Source organism: Solanum verrucosum, unplaced genomic scaffold (genome assembly GCF_900185275.1).
Source record: "Solanum verrucosum unplaced genomic scaffold, falcon-dt-bn FXZP01000012.1, whole genome shotgun sequence".
In the NCBI taxonomy this organism is placed as follows: domain Eukaryota; kingdom Viridiplantae; phylum Streptophyta; class Magnoliopsida; order Solanales; family Solanaceae; genus Solanum; species Solanum verrucosum.
This window is the reverse complement of record NW_026020063.1, coordinates 4517749-4526644: the sequence shown is the minus strand read 5'-3', so window position 1 is coordinate 4526644 and position 8896 is coordinate 4517749. Positions and strand designations below refer to the sequence as shown.

At 34.6% G+C, this 8896-nt stretch overlaps 1 pseudogene; it reads left to right on the top strand.

The window, feature by feature from the left end:
* Positions 1-5451: 5451 nt before the first annotated feature.
* LOC125823551 (putative late blight resistance protein homolog R1B-17) lies at positions 5452-8896 on the top strand (annotated as a pseudogene).

Genomic DNA, 8896 nt, shown 5'->3' with positions numbered 1-8896 from the left:
TTCGGCATTGTCAATCAACTCAATCCATTCTCGTGATGAAGATAATGTTAAAGAACAAGGTTAAAAAATTAAGGCTTGCTAATGAGTTAATAAAGCTTAAAGTAATTAATGATTTTCTAAGTTTGACAGATTTGACCAAATAGTGTATCTACGTAATGATACGGTTAGAAATCACCTATGTCAGTGTGAAGTGTAAGCCGCTTCAAAGAGAATTATTGTAAAGCTTATTCTCTATACACTCATGAAACCAGAAGGTGTTCATGGCTGAAACAAACATAATCGTAAAAACCATAAACGGTAAAGGGTTGACTGTGTGACATATGGTTGTCTAGGTATACACCAAAGCTCGACGGTTCAAAGATATCTCATCTACCGATTGATCGAGTATATCCGACGTATGTTCATCACAGAAAGTTCAACAGGAAACCTACTAATCCAGATGCAATTGATCCTTGCTTGTAGAGTACACACTCGCCCCTGCATTCCTTATGTTATAACCATTCCACATTTATGTGTAGGATTGTTGGGTATATAGCAAGAATTAATAGAAAATGAAAGGAAGATGAAAAGAGGAATTTGAAAGGTTTTCTTATGCTTTAGTAAGAAAAAAAGCATTTCTCCCTCATTGGTGGTGGAAAGAAAAGTTTAAGTGTTTAAATAAAGAAACCGTTCTACGAGTTGTTAAAAGGGTTGGAAAGAGGGACCTCCCTCGCGTTGTCGCCGTTGTCGTCGCTCGGCTTCGGCTTTGGAAAATGATCGAGAGATTACTTTTTTGACAATGTTTGTTTTAATTATTTAATTAAATTAAATTAAGTTAAATAGCCAAAACGTATTTAATTATTTATATAATTAATCGAAACGACCTGACCCAACTCAGTCTAGAAAGACTTTTGTTGTGTAAGTATTAAGAAAGCTCTTTCACTAGCCAAATTGAGAAATCTAGAAACTGTAATTCTTGTAAGTCTTGAACAGACGATGCTGAAGCACCCACTGGATATCTAGACAATGAAAGAGATAAGACATTTGGATATTAGATGGCCACTATACATATGCAATCCTCTTCTAGTAGAAAATCATATGACATTATATATATTTGATCCCCATAACTCTTTTTTTGTTTCCGAAATCATACCAATTTTTGGTATAGACCTTATAGGTAAGACAACTCTTGCCTATTATTGCTTGTCTAATTATATATATTCTAATTGCTAAGAGTAATGCTTTGTGTAACATTTACTTTTAAAATTTTGGAAAATGGCCTAAAATACCCTTCAACTATATGAATTGGTACAAAATTACCCTTCATCTACCTATCGGTCCTAAAATGCCCCTGACGTCAACCTTTTGGCTCTTTTTTGCCTTTATCTTTAATGGTCTAAATGATAACCCCAATTAACAAATTCATTAATAAATTTCATTAATGACATGTCACTATCTTATTGGCTACCCTAAAAATTAATTAAACTAATTTAAAAGACCACAAAATATCCACCCACTCCACCCAAAAGCCCCACTGTAATGCCATTGCTTGAAGGATTTCTGGCTGATGCATTCTTGGGAAGATTTTCCACAGCTCTTGTCTCTTCCACTGTCTACCTCCTGATAATACTGTGAAAAATTAAAGTTGATTTTTTGGAAGTACAAAAAATATCATAGATATTTAGTAGAACTTTCTAGAGTTTTATAGAGCCATCTTTAGTATTTGTTGTATCTAAGAAAAGTCTAGATATTCTAGAGAATTAGATATTTGTAGTTAGGAAAAATCTAAATAGTCTAGAGTTTTAGATATTTGAGGAAGATATTTGTAGAAGAGGTTAGAATAGTCTAGATTATTAGTATCTAGAATCATCCCTACACAACTATAAATAGGGGTGGCATTAGGCATTTGTAAACAACCCAAAAGCAACCCAAGACAACCTAAGAAAAATCCAAATAAAAGAGTTTTCTTCCATAAAAAAGTTCTCCTTTGTAGCTTCCTCTTCTTTAGTTGAATTCCGATCTTAATTAACAATCTTGGGCTAGCAGAAGGCTTTTCGAATTATACTTTTCTTCTACTATTCTCTACATGGTATCAGAGTCATAGCCATAGGTTGGCTTGTGGGTGTTATTTCAAGGTCGGGTTGGTAGATTTAACTAATTTGTCTATATGGATTTTAGCGGTCGTGTCAATGGACTAGGGATGGAGTTGTTGAATCAGTCCAATTATAAGATCTGGAAGACATGCATGGAGTCATACCTTGTGGGAAAGGATTTGTGGGATGTTGTTAATGGGAATGGCACAAGTCCTCCGGCTGATGGATCGAAAAATAGCAGTGCATACAAGAAGTGGAAGAAGATTAATGCGAAGGCGGAGTTCATTCTGAAGAGGACAATCTCCCCCGGTTTATTCGGTCATATTATAAAGTGTAAATCAGCTCATGAAATATTGACAACCCTCGATTGTTTGTTCAACAAGAAGGATGAAGCTCGGCTACAGATATTGGAGAATTGGCTAACACCACTCATGGTAACCTTTCTATCGTCGAGTATTTTTTGAAGATTAAGAACTTATGTTTTGAGATGTCTTTGTTTAATCTGGAAGAGGCTATCTCAGAAGCACGAATGATGATAATTGCCATTCGTGGTTTGAAGCTTGAATATATTCTGTTTGTGACGTCGATTCAAGGATGGGCTCAACAACCATCCTTGGAGGAGTTCGAAAATTTGTTGTCGTCACAGGAATTACTAGCCAAGCAATTGGCTAGTGTGTTTGTCAAAGATGGAGAAGGAGATGCTCTTGTAGCCGACAAGAGAAACTTTAAAGGAAAATCAAGAGATATGTCGCACTCTCGATCTTCAGGTGGTTCAAGCTTGCCTGGAAAGAAGGAAGAGTCTTCTAACTATTATGGCAAGAAGCCTCTCAGATGTTATCGTTGTGGTGAAGTAGGAGATATAAAAAGATATTGTCGAGCCAAAGAGAGCAATTTGGCTCAAAAAGTTGTTGAAGAAGAAGAAGGCTGGGAAAATTGTTTAGTAGCTGAGGCTGGAGCAATAAATGCTATGGTTTCCATCAACCTTGAAGAAGACTTGATTGATGATTCAGAATATAATGCAGTCAACCATGTGGAGAAGCAAAACACACATGTCATCAGTATGAAACAAGAAACCATTAAAGATGTTTATACTGGTGATATGGTAGCTTTTATCGAAGAAATCAAGGAAATAAATTTTGAACAAGCAGTGCCTAGAGCTATATATGTCGATAGTGACCTATATGGAGAAAGTATTGAGGAAGATGTATGGGAAGTTGAAGTCTCTGATCAATCGTCAGCCATATCGAGGTAGGTCATTGGCTTAGATCAAAATTGGAAGCAAATGGAGATGATGGATATCAAATAGATGAGGAAGCTGACCTTGAAGGCCAAATTTCAGGTGGAGAGACATTTGACATAATTATTGGAAGCTCTAAAGATGACAAACAATTTAAAGAGCTAAAAAGAGAATGTGGTGGTGGATCTTGTGATAGTGATGAGGCTTCGCAGGAAATTGATGATCAGTTCATCACCAAATCAAATGAAGCGACTGATCCTAATAATATTTCCTTGGCTTATGGAGATGCGTTAGAAAGAACGGGTTCCACAATCTTGAACCGTAAAGTTTCAAATTTATCCATCATAGATGTTTATCCGAATAGTACAACTGTTGGGAAGCTAAGAAAAAAGGGGAATCTGAGAACTCAACAAGGAGATAATTCTCATAGATCAATTACTGATGAAAAATCTTCATCATTTGAAGAACTAAAAGGACTTTGGAAGAAATTGTTGTGATCTTCACCAAGACATGGTGCAAAACTTTGATTGAGTTCTTCCGCGACAAGTGTGGGATAGTTTTCAAAAAATCACTTTAAGGGGGAGTGTGAAAAATTAAAGTTGATTTTTTCGAAGTACAAAAAATATCATAGATATTTAGTAGAACTTTCTAGAGTTTTATAGAGCCATCTTTAGTATTTGTTATATCTAAGAAAAGTCTAGATATTCTAGAGAATTAGATAATTGTAGTTAGGAAAAATCTAGAGAGTCTAGAGTTTTAGATATTTGAGGAAGATATTTGTAGAAGAGGTTAGAATAGTCTAGATTATTAGTATCTAGAATCATCCCTACACAACTATAAATAGGGGTGGCATTAGGCATTTGTAAACAACCCAAGACAACCTAAGAACAAACCAAATAAAATAATTTTCTTCCATAAAAAAAGTTCTCCTTTCTAGCTTCCTCTTCTTTAGTTGAATCTTCCGATCTTAATTAACGATCTTGGGCTAGCAGAAGGCTTTCCAAATTATATTTTTCTTCTGCTATTCTCTACAAATACTTCTTAATAATTGAGAAATCCCCGAGGGTCATTTGTGCTAGAAGGACTAAACAAATAATCTTTTGCCTTATTTGTTCTTACCGGGCTTGATTCTCTTGACAATGTCTAGAGTGATCCCGAGTTTGAAACCTTATGACACTGACCTCTTTCACGAACCTAGAAAGGTACAGTAGGTGATTTTCTTCCTCACGGTCTACTTAATCTCAACTGGTACGGGAGGTCACAAGCAATATGACCATATGAACTTGCAAACCACAAATTTGATTCAGTGTTGTAGTATTCATAATTATCGTGAACGGCTTTAGCCAGCCCAAAATCTCCCATATGTGCCTCCATGTTTGAGAGCTCAGTTTGATGATGACTATCCCAAAGAAAGAAAGAAAGAAAGAAAGAAAATGTCCATTTTCAACGGGTGGGGCTTTTGGGTGGAGCGGATGGGTATTTTGTGATTTTTTTTAATTAATTTAATTAATTGTTAGGGTAAGCAATTGGATAGTGACACGTCATTAATGAATTTGTTAATTGAGGTTATCATTTAGACCGTTAAAGATAAGGGCAAAAAAGAGCCAAAAGGTTTATGTCAGGGGCATTTTAGGCCCAATAGGTAGATGAAGGATAATATTGTACCAATTCACATAGTTGAGGGGTATTTTAGGCCATTTTCCGTTAAAACTTTGAGTATTCATTTTCTTTTTCCGCCATTGTGGTGAGAGGTTATGGATGACCTCGATTGGTGTATTAACGATAAGTTCATACAAGAGAAAGAACATTAGAACAGCTCCTTCTAAGGATGAAATAGGCACCATCCTATAAAAACAGAACAAAAGGCAAACAAAGGATACAAAGTGAGTGCACTAACAATTTTAAAATAGAAAAAAAATACCTTCATTGAGCAATTTGATTTTCTTGTTTTTAATGTAAAGTGTATTGGATTGTGTTCTCATACATCTATCTCTTTTAATTAAACAAATGATAAAGGTAATAAGTACACTACACCTTTGTTCCCCATTTAGAAAAAGTAACCACTTAGCCTAATAAGAACAAAGCAGAGAGATTAAATCTGCAAGGTTCTATCTTTTAGTTATTCCAGCAAACAAAGAGAAAATGGTTTATGCTGCTCTTTCTTCACTTATGTATACATTGAAACAATTCTTCAAACCTAATCAATCTTTGGTTTGTCAATGTTGTACACAACAACATGTCGAATCTCTCTGCTCTGCAAGATTTCCTTGACGATACTACAAAGGATATTGAAACTCTTAAGGTATGTAATTCACTAGTATAGTTATCTAAATCTTGTTGGTGTTTTATGTTTTTTTTATAACAATAATTAATTTATCGAATTTTAATTCCAAGGTTGTAAAAAAAAGAATCAGGAATGTAGTATACAAAGTGGGAGATAGAGTTGATTCAAGTCTAAGAAACATCCTTCTAGCATATCACGAGGACAAGCGGCAAAAGGCGTGTAGATCCTTTTATGAAGAATTGTTGAAAGTGGATAATAAGAAATACAGTAAGAAACATACGAGTAGAAAATTAAGAAAAATAAGAAGAAAATTAAACAAATTATACCCGGAATATAAACAACTTAATATCACAAAGACTAATAACGAAAAATTAGATCAATTAATAGATAATATATCTAAAATAGAATATAAATATATTCAATACTTAAAAATACAATGAATAACGAGAATAACGAATATAGACAAAAACTTAATGAAATAATTATAGCAAAAAGACAAGAATTAGAACATAGGCAAAATATACTTAACAATAATATATTCGCAGGAATTTGTCACAAATCTATAATAGCACAAAGAAAGACTATTTTACATCTAGAAATACAAATAAATAACTTAGAATATAAACTACAACATAATTTATAAATGAATAAAGAAGAATACGCAATAGATGAAAAAACATATGAAAATTATGACGGATTAAAAATAAAGATAATATTTTCTAATCTAGGAAGAAGATATAAGAAAATAGGTGACAATATAAGTTTAATGTTAGAAAAAGAAACGGTAAAACTAGAAGATAGGTTAACTGTTATGATAAGAATAACAAAAGAAAATGAAGAAATAGATAGAAAACAGAAATTGAAAAAATAAAACAACAAGCAAAAAAGGAAGTACAACAATTAGAAGAAATAAAAAACACTAAAATAATAGAGCTAGAAAAGAGCTAACAATATTAAAAGAAATGTATGAAATTAAACAAAAAGAAAAAGAACGAAAAACAAAATTAGCAAATGAGATAATTAAATTTAAAGAAAAATTGCAATTACAAGATGATGATGGTGATGGTGATCGATGTTAACAAGCAAGGAGGCAAATCTGCAGAATTAGCAACGACTCCCTCCTCACCAGACAAAAGTACAGTTGAGGAAAATACTATTGTTGGGATGGAGGATGACTTCAACACCATACATGATCGCCTCATTTCCCAAACAGACAAGTTAACTGTCATACCAATTTTTGGTATGGGCGGTATAGGTAAGACAACTCTTGCCAGAAAGCTTTATGATGATTCGTCTATGCGTTCTCGATTTGATAAACATGCATGGGTCACTATCTCTCAAGAATACAATGAGAGACAAATGCTTCTTAAAATTGTCTCTTCAATTACTAGAAGCAATCAAGAAATGAGCAATGATCAACTAATGGAGACTGTGTATAGAGGTCTTAAGGGTAGGAGATTTCTAATTGTCATAGATGATATTTGGAGTACTGAGGCATGGGACCAAATGCAAAGAATATTTCCAAATGATGACAATAGAAGCCGAATTCTATTAACCACTCGACATAAGTATGTTGTTAATTATGTCAGTTGTCCTGATTTTCCGTCTCATAGCAAGTCGGAATCTATTCATCGAAAAATTGTTCAAAAAAAATCCATGTCCTCCTCTGTTAAAAGAAACAGGGAAGCATATTGTAAAACAATGTCGAGGATTACCTCTCTCGGTCGTTGTTGTTGCTGGACTTCTAGGAAAAATGGACCCAACGCATGAGAATTGGAAGAAGGTTGAGGAAAATCTGAACTCATTCCTTGGTACGGTATCTGAACGGTGCCAATCAATTCTTTCTTTCAGCTACAGTTACTTGCCCCAATATTTGAGGTCTTGTTTTCTGTATGTTGGAGGCTTTCCAGAAGACATGGAGATTAACGTTTCCAAGTTGATCAGGTTATGGATTGCTGAGCAATTCGTAAAGGCAAGAAGCAATAAAAGGTTAGAAGTTGTGGCAGTGGGGTATCTCGAAGAGTTAATTGATAGAAGTCTAATTTTGGCTGGTGAACAAAGGGCTAATGGAAGGATGAGAACGTGCAAAATTCACGATCTTCTTCGCCAACTATGCCTAATAGAAGCTCATACTGAAAATGCTGTGCATTTCATGAATGAGAATGTTCCCATGTCTTTAGAAGTCATATATGATCAACGGAGAGTGATCGTTGCATCTAAACTTCAACATCCGAGATTTTATCCTACAAGGCATATCAGTGATATTACAAGTATAACCCACACCTTTATTACAACAGTAGATAATCATTTTAAAAGGCAAACAAGTTCCATTGTTTCACAGTTCAAGTTGCTTAAGGTGTTGGACGTATTATCAGTCGGGAAAGATTTCTGTTGTGTAATACCTCAGCTTGTACATTTGAGATATGTTGCTGCAAAAATTGGGAAAGCTCTTTCACTAGCCAAATTGAGAAACCTAGAGACCATAATTCTTGTAAGTATTGAACCGACGAGTCTGACTCACCCACTGGATATCTGGACAATGACAGAGATAAGACATTTGGATATTAGATGGCCACTATACATATGTAATCCTCTTCTGGTAGAAAATCATATGACATTATATATATCTGATCCTCTTGAATTAGAACAACCTTTGTTTCTCAATAGCTTGCAAACACTTCATCTCCATAACTCTTCTTTTGTTTCCGAAATCATAAGAAGAACTCCCAATCTAAAAAAGCTAAAGATTTTAGATACTTCTGGCTATCCTTACTGGCATGATATTCTTTATTCTCTGATTCTTCTAGAGGAGCTAGAGACACTACACATAGAGCTCGATTTCATACACGCAGAGCTGGAGACCTTTGACGTGATGATTTTCTCTGGGGATAATTTCCCTCCTAATCTCAAGAAGTTGACATTATCACTTACTAGATTACCATGGGATGTTATGAACTTGTTGGCAAATTTACCCAATCTTGAGGTGCTCAAAGCGAAAACTGCATTCAATGGAACCGATTGGAAACTAGATGAAGATGTTGTGTTTCACAAATTAAATCTGGATGTCTGGTAAGGTGGGAAGCAGGTAGTAATAGTTTTCCAATGCTTGAGAAACTATTGCTGTATGGGTTGAATTAATTGGAAGAGATTCCTGAGAGTATTGGAGATATAATGACGCTAAAATTGATCCAAATACACCGTCGCGGAGGGAAGAATGGCTCTGGTGTAGAGATTAGTGCAAAAAAAATTCAAGAAGAGCAAGAAAGCTTGGGAAATTATGAACTTCAAGTTCATATTACTTAG